The 11,960-nt window shown below is 44.7% G+C and overlaps 1 long non-coding RNA gene across 1 annotated transcript; it reads left to right on the top strand.

Annotated features, from left to right (window-relative positions):
- Window positions 1-270: 270 nt before the first annotated feature.
- On the top strand, window positions 271-5,092 carry LOC149466042 (uncharacterized). Its single transcript, XR_016312171.1, has 2 exons — window positions 271-419; window positions 4,759-5,092. It is a non-coding gene; the product is annotated as an uncharacterized LOC149466042 (long non-coding RNA).
- Window positions 5,093-11,960: the final 6,868 nt, after the last annotated feature.

An 11,960-nucleotide genomic window follows, 5' to 3' on the forward strand; every position in this document is an offset into this window, starting at 1 on the left:
AGTGATCTGATTGCCACTTCCTGTCCGGGGTCCTGCTGTGTTTGGGCTGCCTCTTGTTATGCCTGATGACTTGCAATTTTTTTTCGGTCAAGAAACGCTATATCTTGATAAATGTGATATTTTTCTATAGATTTGACATATAATGAAATATTGCTGTGGCCGTTTTAATCGTTATTTTTGGATTTTCCCACTAGGTGGCACTGTGCCTGTATTCCCAAGGCTGTAATACCGCTGGTTGCCATAGATGTCTCCCTTCCCGATTGGCTCAATACAGTGCATAGGAAGTTTTTGCTGGCTTGTAGCAGCCATGCTTTCTGTGGTTATGTGTGGGAGGATGATCCCGGAGCTCAGGCAGAAAACGGGCAGCCCCCAGAGACGATGGGAGCATAATGACCACCGAGGAGAACAGAGCTGAGCAGGTAGGAGATAGAGCGGGAAGGAGAGCCGGGGGTGGTGAGGAGAAGGCTGGGCCTGCTGGGTGGTGTAGTCCTCAGGGGGTGTTGTGGAGGGGGCTGGGGAGTCATGTATGTAGTGTGTGACCGGCTATAGAGGTGATGATATCCAGGAGGGGGACAGACGTAGCTGGATCTCCCCCATTATGTGCCCCCATCACCCCCCAGTGTCCCCTCATCTTCCAGTCCCCCCTGCCCAGGGTACAGCTCATTGCTTTCCTTTCCTGACTTTCTTGCTGGATAGCAGGCGGCTGCAAGTGTGGTGATGAGGATCCCAGCTTTAGGCCCCGTTCACCTCTGGCGATTTGGGATGGCAATTGTGTTTGTTCCCGCGATTGGGAAATCGCACTGCAATCCTGGCGTGTGTTTGTGTGCCATCCATTATTAATGACACCTCAGACGTAGGAGCTTCTTTTGGGCGACAAGCTGGAGGAAGAACCGCGCCGCGTTCGAAGTGACATTAAAAATGAATGAGACGCAAACAGGCGTGGTACGCTTTGCCAGGATTGCAGGGCGATATGGAACGGCAGCAACTCTGCCCCACGATCCCGAATTGCCAGATGTGAATGGCCACCCGAAGCGTTAGAGTCCTGGTGCCCAACACACGGCCCCCCGGCCCTCTGCGTGTTGCTGGCGGCCTTTTGGGCACCAGGTACAGAGAAGAATGACAGCAGAGTGGCGGGCACTTGATGGCTCTCTGTTCTGCTCTGTGTTCCAGCTCCTGCATTGTGGAGACAGACTGTACTATGGATGGAGTTATCTCTGTCCCCAGTACATGGAATGTCCCAGCCTGGGAGAGGGAGAGCGACGCAGGAGCCTGTGATCAGGTAAGGTGGATGGGGGAGGGGTTAATATTCACTGCCATGGTCAGTAATGGGGAGGGGGGGGTGAATTGTGAGGGGTTACCTATCACTGTCACGATCAGGGAAGATTATGGAGGGGTTAAAGCGGAGTTCCACTCAAAAGCGCAAGCTCCCCTTATTTGCCTCCTCCCCCTCTCCACTGCAATATTTGGCACCTTTTGTGGGGGTGGGGGGAGCGGGCATCTGGTTTGGCAGGTACCCGCTCCCACTTTCGTCTCAGTACGCCATGGCGAAATGACCCAGTTGGGCCCCCTCCTTGCTCCCGCAATCTCCTGGACCTTTCACAGGTTACAGGAGACTGCTGGACCAATTAGGAGGTGCGGCGCTACTCGTGCATGCGCAGTGGGTACCAGGCTGTGAAGCCTCAAGCTCTCACAGCCTGGTGCCCACAGTAGAGATGCCGGCGCCATGGAGGACAGAAGGAGAAAAGAGACTGCCAGTGAGTACATCACTGGACCCTGGGACAGGTAAGTGTGCATTTATTAAAAGTCAGCAGCTACAGTCTTCATAGCTGCTGACTTTTAATAAACACAAAAACGTCTGTAAGGCTACGTTCACACTAGCATTGTGTGCAGGCGGCAGAGAGGCGTTTGGGAAGCGTATTTACCGCTTCCCAAACGCCTCGAACAATTCTGCACATTACAGCACATGGTGCTGTTCTAACTGGAGCGTTAGCGTTGCGGCAAAACGGATGCCTCTGGTCGAGTCAGGAGGCGTTGAAGCCTCCTATTCTAGTCTATGGTGCTGATCCGCAAACGCCTGGCCGGCGTTTGTGGCGCGGTTGCGGTGTGGTTGCGGAGCGGTAACACCATTTAAACTTCATTATAGGCGTTTGTGGGGTGTTTTTAACGCTCGGCAAACGCCTAGCAACCGCCGCTAAACCGCGCATGCGTTGTTTGCGGAGCGTTAAAAAACGCTCCGCAAACGCCGGACCAACTCTTGCCAAACACTATAGGGGCGTTTGGCAAGCGTTGGGAAAACAGTCAAGTGTGAACGAGCCCTAACTCCACTTTAAAGCAGAGTTGCAGCTGAAAAAAACAAAAAAGCAGCTGCAAAAACTGTAGCTGCTGACTTTTAAAATACAGACACTTACCTGTCCCTCGGCCCAGTCGTGTCCTCAACGGCCATCTCTCCCCGGTGCCGGCATCTTCAGTGTGGGCACCCAGCTGTGACAGCATGTGGCATCACAGTATCACAGTGCGCATGCGCGAGAAGCGCTACGCTTTGTGAATGGCCCTGTAGTCCTCTGGGACCTGTCACGCGTCCCATAAGACTATGGGGGGGAGGACAATTTCCACTTCTGATCTTCTAGGCGATCGCAGCGGAAGTTGGAGCGGGTACCTGTCAAATTCGGGTACCCCGCTTGCTCCCCAAAGATTTCAGTTGTCAATGATGCGGGAGACAAAGGCTTAAATGGAACTTCCTGTTTTGGGTGGAGCTCCGCTTTTACTTTCACTGCTATTGTCAGCAATGGGGGGGGGGGGAGTGCATGGAGGGGTTAACTTCACTACTATGATCAGTAAGGGCCCTCTCACACTGCTCTGTAGCAAAATAATTGTAAAAACGCATATTATTATTATTATACAGGATTTATATAGAGCCAACAGTTTGCTCAGCGCTTTACATGTACTGTAGTTATATGGCAATTTTGCTGTGTTTCAGATGCGTTTCTGGTGCGTTTTTTGATTGCTTGCAGCTGTGAAAAATGGACATGTAACTCAAACACCAAAAACGTGTGCGTTTTTGTTGCCTTTTTGATGCGTTATTGTTGCGTTTTCAATTCATTTCTATGGGGAGCTGCCTTTTTGGTGCTGTTTTCAAAACTAAAACCAATGATGCAGCATGCAAGACTTTTCAAAATGCACCACAGCGCAGTGGTGTGAACATTCCCATAGGATTTAATGGGATTAATTTTTCTTGCGTTTTTATGGCAAGGTAAAAGTGCAGGAAAAACATATCATTGTGAAAGGGCCCTAATGGGGGAAAGTGGGTGGGCTGAATTAGGAAGGGGTTAACTTTCACTGCCAAGATCAGTAATGGGAGGGGAGATCATGGAGGGTTCAACTTTCACTTCCGTAGTCAGTAATGGGAGGGGAGATTATTAATGAATGCAGGGGAGGTTAAATGACACTTCATAGGGGGTTAACGTTCTCGGTCACTGAGCACCTATGTGGTGAGGGGGTTACATTTTACTGCCAATGAGGAGGGGTGGTTAATAGTAGTGACACCAGAGCTGGGAGCTGCTTATTGCAGCCGTTGACACCAAAGCTGGGGTCTTATTATTGCATCCACTGACACCAAAGCTCTGCAGTTATTATTGCATTCTCTGACACCAATGCAGTGTTTATTTGCCTTCACTGAGACCAATGCTGTGGCTTATTATTGCATCTACACTGAGACCAGTGCTGCTGCTTATCGCACCTATTGACTTCAATGCTGTTGGTTATTATTGTGTCCACTGACACCAGTGCTAGTGGTCATTGTACGCCATCTTTTTTAGTGTGCGTTGTGATACGCTGCAAAAAATACAGTTGTATCCCAATCTTAGAGCATTGAGATGCAATAAACTGTTGCTATTGTATGGGCCTCTGCAAGTGTCGGGGGACCACACTTGAGGCCTTCCATCATTTGTGCCCACCACTGTTTGAGTATAGCTAGTCCCACAAATAAATTGTAATATATTGCAGCTGATCGGACCTCAGGACTGGTGGCTGCCTAATGACTCTTTCACACAGGCGTTGAAAATAGGCAGTTGGGTCACTTTTTTTATGCTTCCCGAACGCCTATCAATGCCACTCAAAATTGTTAAAATAGGGAGTGGATGGAGGTGTTCACAGCGTTGCTGCAAGGCAACAACAATGCTTCCTGCAGAGTTTGGCAGGCGTTGACGCTTTGCAACTGACTCTATTCACTTCTATTGAAACGCACCCCAACCGCAGGTTAAATGGACTGCAAACGTGCCTATGGCGTTTAGTGTGTTTACAGTGCAGATGTAAAGCATCAAAAGTGATCATTTCCCATTTTATAAACCCCACACAGGGAATTTAAGAGACCCAACATGTACAACACATCCTAAATGCTCATCAATGCTATAGAACCATCCGTTCTTTTTGAAAGGAAGAAAAACGTATTGTTCTTCCGTGTAAAAAAACAAAAACGCAACAGACGAAAATCGGATGTAAGCGGACATACGGTCTGTTTTTGCATCAGTAAAGGATGTAAAAACTGACGAGAAACTGATTTAAACTGATCCGTTTTTTTCTTTGAGAAAACGTGACTGAAGTGACGAATAAACAGAATGCCCATGTGAAAGGACCCTTATGGCAATTTGGGCAAAAATCCATTTTGATGGTATTCCCTATTTTATTGGTAAGGGTTCCTAATCACGTCTCTGCTATTAATGCTGATTATTTTTAGCTTGCATAACCTTTTTTTTTTTTCAGATAAAGCAGCGAAAGATTAGATCCCTTGCTGATTTTCTCCTGCTATTGGGGCTCTGTTTTGAAGATATCTTCTCAATTACTGTTGGTGACAAAGGTTTTAGCAGTTAATGTCTATACACCGTACAAACTTCAGAAGGCACCGGAAAGAAATTGGTCATAGTTCGTTCAGTGGATGGCCCTGTCGGCCCTTCCCGTTTGACATCCTTTGATTGAAAAATAGAAGGAGTTGGATGGAAAATCAGATCTGCAACATAGATCCAGAAATGAAAAGATTGGTGGGGGTGGAGTTTAGCCTTCCACTACTGTACTGAAAATAAAAGCATTGTTATTTCTGTTTTGTTTCCGAGTTTGCCTCCCTTCCTCTCTAATGAAACAATTGTCATTGGGATACTAAGGCTGGGGTTGTCACTGTTAAGCTGGGGTTCACATTGTTGCACTGTGGTGATGCAGACATTGGTGCACTGCAATGCCATTCATTCCTAACCGCAGCACAATGTGCAGTGATGGATTACATTGCATTGTAGTGTGCCATGTACCTTTTATTGTTGCGTTAGGCAGCCTATTCAAAAGAATGGGTAGGCTTCTTGGAATGGGCGGAATAATGCACATGCATTTACACAGCCAACAATGTGAATGTGTCCTACATGACAGGGAGTCCCGACTCCTGGATAGGAGTATAAAAATGACAGGTTCTAATCTTCCTCCATTTTATACTAACACTAAAAAAAAAATATAAAATGTGGGCTGATCTGTTTAGCACTTGTTCTTTTGACATTGCAGCAGGAGGTCTGAAATGAGATTCATGAATAGGGTATGGAGGAAGTATACGGTGTAACTGTTAGTATGCACTCATACCTGAGCACAGCAATTTTTAAAGCAATTTTTGAGGGTTTTTGCAAGAACATACAAGCATTTTACAAGTGTATTACAAGTGTTTTGTTCAATGTGTTAGTATTCAAGCTTCAGGGGTTTTTGTTTTAGCCAATTGGAAGCACTGGGGGAAATCAGTTATATGAGCTAAAAAAAATCCTAAAATACACCAAAAAGAATGCTCGAATTTTCAGTTGTTGAAGTCTTTTGGGGCAAAATTGCTCAATTTTGTCTGAAAAGTAGCTCCTATATTTTTCTGAGACAGGCGTCCAACTTCAAACAGGATGTTGAAATGTGAACATTGGCTGTTGAAAACAATGGGATTTGGATTGTTGAGCGATTTGGGCTTCTAGTTAAAAAATGCTTAGGTGTGAATGGGGCCTTAAAGTGGTTGTACAGGCTTAAGGTTTTTTGCCTTCATGCATTCTATGCATGAGAGTAAAAAACCTTCTCTGTGCGCCAGCCCTCCCTCCCTCCCCTCTTGATCCAGCGATGTGCACTGGAGTCTCGGCTATCCCGGGACTCCCTCTCCTCATTGGCTAAGACAGCAGCGGGAGCCTTTGGCTCCCACTGCTGTCAATCACAGCCAGTGAGAAGAGGGGGGGTGGGACTGAGCCACGGCTCCGTGTGTGAATGAACACACAGAGCAGCAGGTGCCCTCATAGCAAGTTGCTTGCTGTGGGGGCATCCAACTGGAGGGAGGGGCACAGGAGCACCTGTGGGCGACCCGAGAAGAGGAGGATCTGGGCTGCTCACACAGCAGGTAGTTATGACATGTTTGTTATTTTTAGAAAAAAAAGTAAAGCCTTTATTATGGTTTTAACCTGTTCCTGCCTGGCCAATAGCAAAATGATGGCCGAGCGGGACTCGCCGATCTGGGTGGGTATCATATGACGTCCTTCCCAGATCACGCAGTGCTGAGGTGAGATCTGTCACCGGCTGTGTACCTTGGATGCAGCCAATGACAGATCTGTGTATGGGCCCGTTGCCTGTACCATGTGACCTGCTGTGATCAATCACAGCAGGTCACATGACAATCGTAAACAATGGATGATTTCCTTTCATGCCATCCATTGTATACAGTTATGTCACTAGCTCTGATTGGTCACAGTGATTACATGTACAGACTGGGTCGATCACAGCCCATTTGTCTCATGTGATTAGCTTTGGCCAATCACAGCTAATCACCACTAAAAAACCTGAATGAATTGATTTCATTCAGTTAAATGCTTGCTTATAGCAAAGAAATTGTTTTTGCTATAAGCAATCATGTGTGAAAAAAAAACTACTGATCATTTCCCCAGAGTAGTACAATGTTAGTATGATAACATTGTACTACTCTGGTCAGTGTGTTATGAAAAAAAACAATCATTTAAAAAAAAAAATGTAAACAATCTTTTCTTTTTTACACTGTCACCATCCCTGATCACCACCTTTCATTTTCTCAAAAATTATGCAAATTGAAAAAATTTACCATGCCTCTTACTAAATACTGCAGACAGTCTACTTTGCGAAAAGGGGTAATTTGGGGGGTATCTGTACTGTCCTGACATTTTTGGGCCTGGAGAAATTAGATTGGCTGTCAGTACTTCAGGATTGATCGATTTTCAGATATATACCATAGTTTGTGGGCTCTATAGCTTTCCTACAGACTAAATAATAAGTACTGATTTGGGTTATTTTCAAAGAAATGTAGCAGAATACATTTTGGCCTACATTTTTGACAAAATTAGATTTTTTAATTTTTTTTACTGGACATGTTTTATAGCAAAAAAATTAAAAATATAGTTTTTTCTCAAAAAAATAAAAACCGCACAGGCGATCAAATACCACTGAAAGAAAACTCTATTTGTGGGGCAAAAAGGACATAAATTTCATTTTGGTGCAGTGTTGCATGTCCGCGCAATTGTGAGTTAAAGTAACGCAGCGCTGTAATGCAAACTGCCTCTGTAACTGCTTCCTGACTGCCCTATAGCAGAAATACTGCTACAGGGCGGCACGGATGCGCAAAGTCACGTATATATACGTGATTTGTGTTCCTGTGGTTTAACGCCCCTCCCAGATAGCGTCAGATTGCCCGTCAGTATACGAGTAATCACATTTAACCATTTGATTGTCAGGAACACGCCCACATACACAACAAACCTCAATTGCTAATATAGTGTATGAATGGATCAATATCTTTGATAAGATCAGCACTATACCAGTGTTCACATTAGTATAGTGTCCACAAAAACACAGCGTTAGCGGGATCAGCACCTGCCAGCACCTGCGTTTAGCCCCTACGCTTACCCCCCCCTTCTCCCCCCAGCAAGTGCAGTTTCAGTAGGTCACTGCCACTTGATACATTGCACACAAAACAGCAGTGTTGGCAGAATCAGGCCTGATCTCTGTTAGCACTTGCCGGGAAAAATTTGATGACTCTCATATGCAGCAGAGTTCCAGTACTAGTGCTACGCTACCTTTTGGTGGACTGCCAAGCACCAGCGGCCTAGTACATCCTGGTCTTTCACATACCAGCACTGCAGTATCACTTGGTGACGTGGCAAGTCCCATAAATACATTACAAGCTGGTGCGGTGGCGAGCAAAAGTAGTGTCCCGCAGCCACCAAGAATTCGCACCGTGTGACCTAATGTGTGCCCACCATTTGAAGTAGGTGGATGCAGGGTGGTATATTCTAATGGTGGGCATACCAAACACTTTTTTTGGCAGAGATTTCTTCTCTTTTTTTTTTTTTTCAGCCCACAGGCTGTATACAAAAAAAAACACAGAACATAGCATATATACCCAACAAGGACCAGCGACGTACTGGTACATCACTGGACTTTGGCTATACCAGGATAATGCCTACAGCTGCAGGCATCATCCTGGTATCGTTTTTTTTTAGCTGGCGATGAACTTTCATGTAAAAGCAATCCTAGTAGCTAATTAGCTGCAGGATCGCCTTTACAAGCAACGGGAGATGATGCTCCCCCCCCCCACTGTCTTCCACGGCCTTCTCGGGCAGTCCCGTGCCATCGGGCGATCCTGAGAATGCAGACGGTGTTTTTGCCAGCGGACCATAGAGTGGATTGGAAGCAGGAATGGCACCAATCATCTCTATAGTCTTAAGCAATCGGAATCTACCGGGGGGGGGGGGGAGTTTGTGCTATCCTGGCATTTCAGGGCCTCCGAAACTGTGATAGGTACTGAGGAAGTGAATTGAGGAAGTTACGCACCATCAGGCTTTCAAAGTGGTCATTGGATTTCAGGCTCCTGTATGTTGCTAGGCTCCCAAAAAGTCTCACACATGTTGTATCCCCATACTCGGTAGAAGTAGCAGAATGTATTTTGGGGTGTAATTCCACATATACCCATGGCTTGTGTGAGAAATATATGAATTGACAACTTTGTGTAAAAAAAAAAAAAAAAAAAAATGTTTTTGTCATTTTCCAAAAACTTGGGGGGGGGGGAATAAATCTTCCATGGACTCAATATGTCTCTCAGCAGATAGCTTAGGGTGTCTACTTTCCGAAAAGGGGTACTTTGGGGGTATTTGTACTGTACTGGTATTTTAGCACCTCAAGAAATGTGATGGGCAGTCAGAAAGTAAAAGCTGTGTACATTTCATTATCTATACCATAGTTTGTAGAAGCTATAGCTTTCACACAAAGCAATCAGTATACACTTATTGGGATTTTTTAACCAAAAACATGTAGCAGAATACATTTTGGCCTAAATTTATGATGAAATTTTAGTTTTTTGGATAGTTTTTATGACAGAAATGAGAAAATATTGTTTTTTTTCAAATTTTTCTTTGTTAAAACTTTTTAAGTTTTTATAGCGCCAAAAATAAAAAGAGCACAGGTGATTGAATACCATAGAAAAGTAAGCTCTCTTTGTGTGAAAAAAAGGACGTAAATTTCATTTATGTACCATATTGAATGACTGGCACAGAACAGACATGCGTTAAGTGATGTTCTTGATGGATGTGAATTTCTGATCTTGTTGACTCAAAGGGATTGATTTATTAAAGGCAAGGTAAGTTTCATTTTCCATGGAAAGCTTCCCTAGAGCTTAGTGAGTGTGGTGAAATTTCACGTTGCAAAGAATGCCCAATTGCGTGCAAGGAAAATAAAAAAAAAACAGCATTTTTGCTTGTCCATGATTGGATGATGGAAGTCAGCAGAGCTTCACCTCATTTATTATACTCTGGAGAAAATTCCCATTCAAAGTGCATCTTCTCTTGTATGTAAATTCAGCAGCCTATTTGCCTTTAGTAAATCAACCCCAGTGACCCAGAACTGGGTACTGAAAATAGAGGATCAGTCTGACAACCAAGAAACTAGCATCTTCAGGAGAGCAATAGCCTATACCTTTCTCTCCTGACAAGTTTCCTTTAAGGCCGTGTCTATAATGGAAATCTGTGTGGGTGACCAGGAAAGATGGAACACGTGTTTGTTATTTTTAAAAAATTCTACCTTTTAATATTACTTTAGCTCCATCCCTAAAAAGACCCTGCATTCTCATCTCTGTAAGGATGTTATCTTGAAGGTAAACATTTTTTTTACAACTGTGATGTTCCCTTAAAGTGCACATAAAGTATGCTATATTCACTTTCTCATCAGTGATGGAACATCAACCAGCCTCCACCAGCACCAACATCTTCACCCCATCTTCTTCAGGATTCACCATCTTTGGCTATCTTGATTGGCTGAATGGGATGACATAACTCCTATGCAGCGTGTAAGCAGGAAGGTAAGAATCTTTTTGTTGCAGATGAGACAGTCTCCTCTTTCACCCCTTCATGCCACCTCCTGATGGCCTTTTAAGTGGGCTTTAATGCTGGAAGGCAGCACAGCTTCTCTGTCACGTGACTGCTGAGATTGGCTCTCACAATAGTCACATGGTCAGGAGCCTGGTTAGTCACATGATCAAGTATGCTCCCAGCTCAATAAGTTTGCTATGAGTGCACAGCACCTCAGGCTACCATTGACACAAGGTAACATTCCACTCCAAACCTGGACTCCAGGCAGATGTGAAATGCTGTTTAATTTAGCTATGTAATCAAGCCCCAATTTGGCTAACAAAATTCCCCTCCAGGCTGTTGCCTGCATTTCTGTTCATGACAAGATGTCTTTGGGCTGCTAGGTTGAAGGTTGACCAGCCTCATTTAGTGTGGAAGACTAAGGACATACTGTGAGCACAGGGCAAAGTGAAAGCCACCCCCCCACCCCAAGGTGGCATCACCACATACACCTGCATTCTCAGTGTATTGATGCACAGAGCTGTGTTGACATCGTCATATCAGATGTGCATCAAGAAGGACCACTCACATTCAAGTAAATATCTGAAGAGTAAAAAGGATCCTCTGCTTAATGGGATTGTCCTTCAGATATCTGGAAAAGGTAAGTAATACATTAATGCAAAACAAAAAAAACACGGGGGGCTCAAAGGGAATAGAGGTCTTGGGGAAGAGGGGGCATTATTTAAAAAACATAAAAGTTAACAAAATTGAATTTCTTAAGATTTTCAAGAGTTAATATACTAGCAGGAGGAGAAAACAGGGCAACAACCTTGCTCAGTCTCATTCATTGTCCAATCACAGGCTAGAGCATTCTGATGAGCAAACTGTATTTCTTAAAGCGGTATTAATCTCCAAAACAAAAATGTAATACATTGCCATTTACAAATTCTTAGATGTGGTGGATGCATTGATTTCTTTATTTAGGTTTTTCTTTTATATTTGCCTGTTGTTTTTCAACAGGCAGAGTGTGGAGACAAACCATTTTACACTGACTGGTGCTTAAAACGATTGTAGAGGAAATGAAAACAAAAAAAATGGCGAACATTTTATACTTACCTGCTCTGTGCAGTAGAATTGCACAGAGTGGTCTCGAACCTCCTCTTCTCAGGTCCCCCACCAGTTCTCCGGGCTCCTCCTCTCTGTCTAGTGCTCCCACGGGAAGCCTTTTCCCATGGGGGCATGTGTGCGTGCTTGTTCCCCGCCCCCTGCTCCTTCATCAGTGGAGTTGATTGACAGGAATGGGAGCCGATGGCTCCTGCTGATATCAATCTGCCCAATGAGAAGGGAGACAGTGGCGAGAGCCGCTGCTATCGTGCACGTTGCTGGATCGGATGGGGTTCAGGTAAGAATGAGGGGGGCTGGGGGGATCCTGCAGCAGAGAAGGTTTTTTACCTTTAATGCATTCTATGCAAACCTCAAGGCTTTAGAACCACTTTAATTTGTTAGTCAAGTTCCTCTAAATCTGCCAGTGCATCTAAGGCAGGCCATAGATTATTCAATTTTCCTGCAATCCCGTGTTGCTGTCCAAAGGAGACTCTGTGGCTC

The sequence above is a fragment of the Staurois parvus genome, unplaced genomic scaffold (assembly GCF_062004578.1).
Source record: "Staurois parvus isolate SC_StPar_1 unplaced genomic scaffold, SC_StPar_1.0 ptg000133l, whole genome shotgun sequence".
NCBI lineage: Eukaryota > Metazoa > Chordata > Amphibia > Anura > Ranidae > Staurois > Staurois parvus.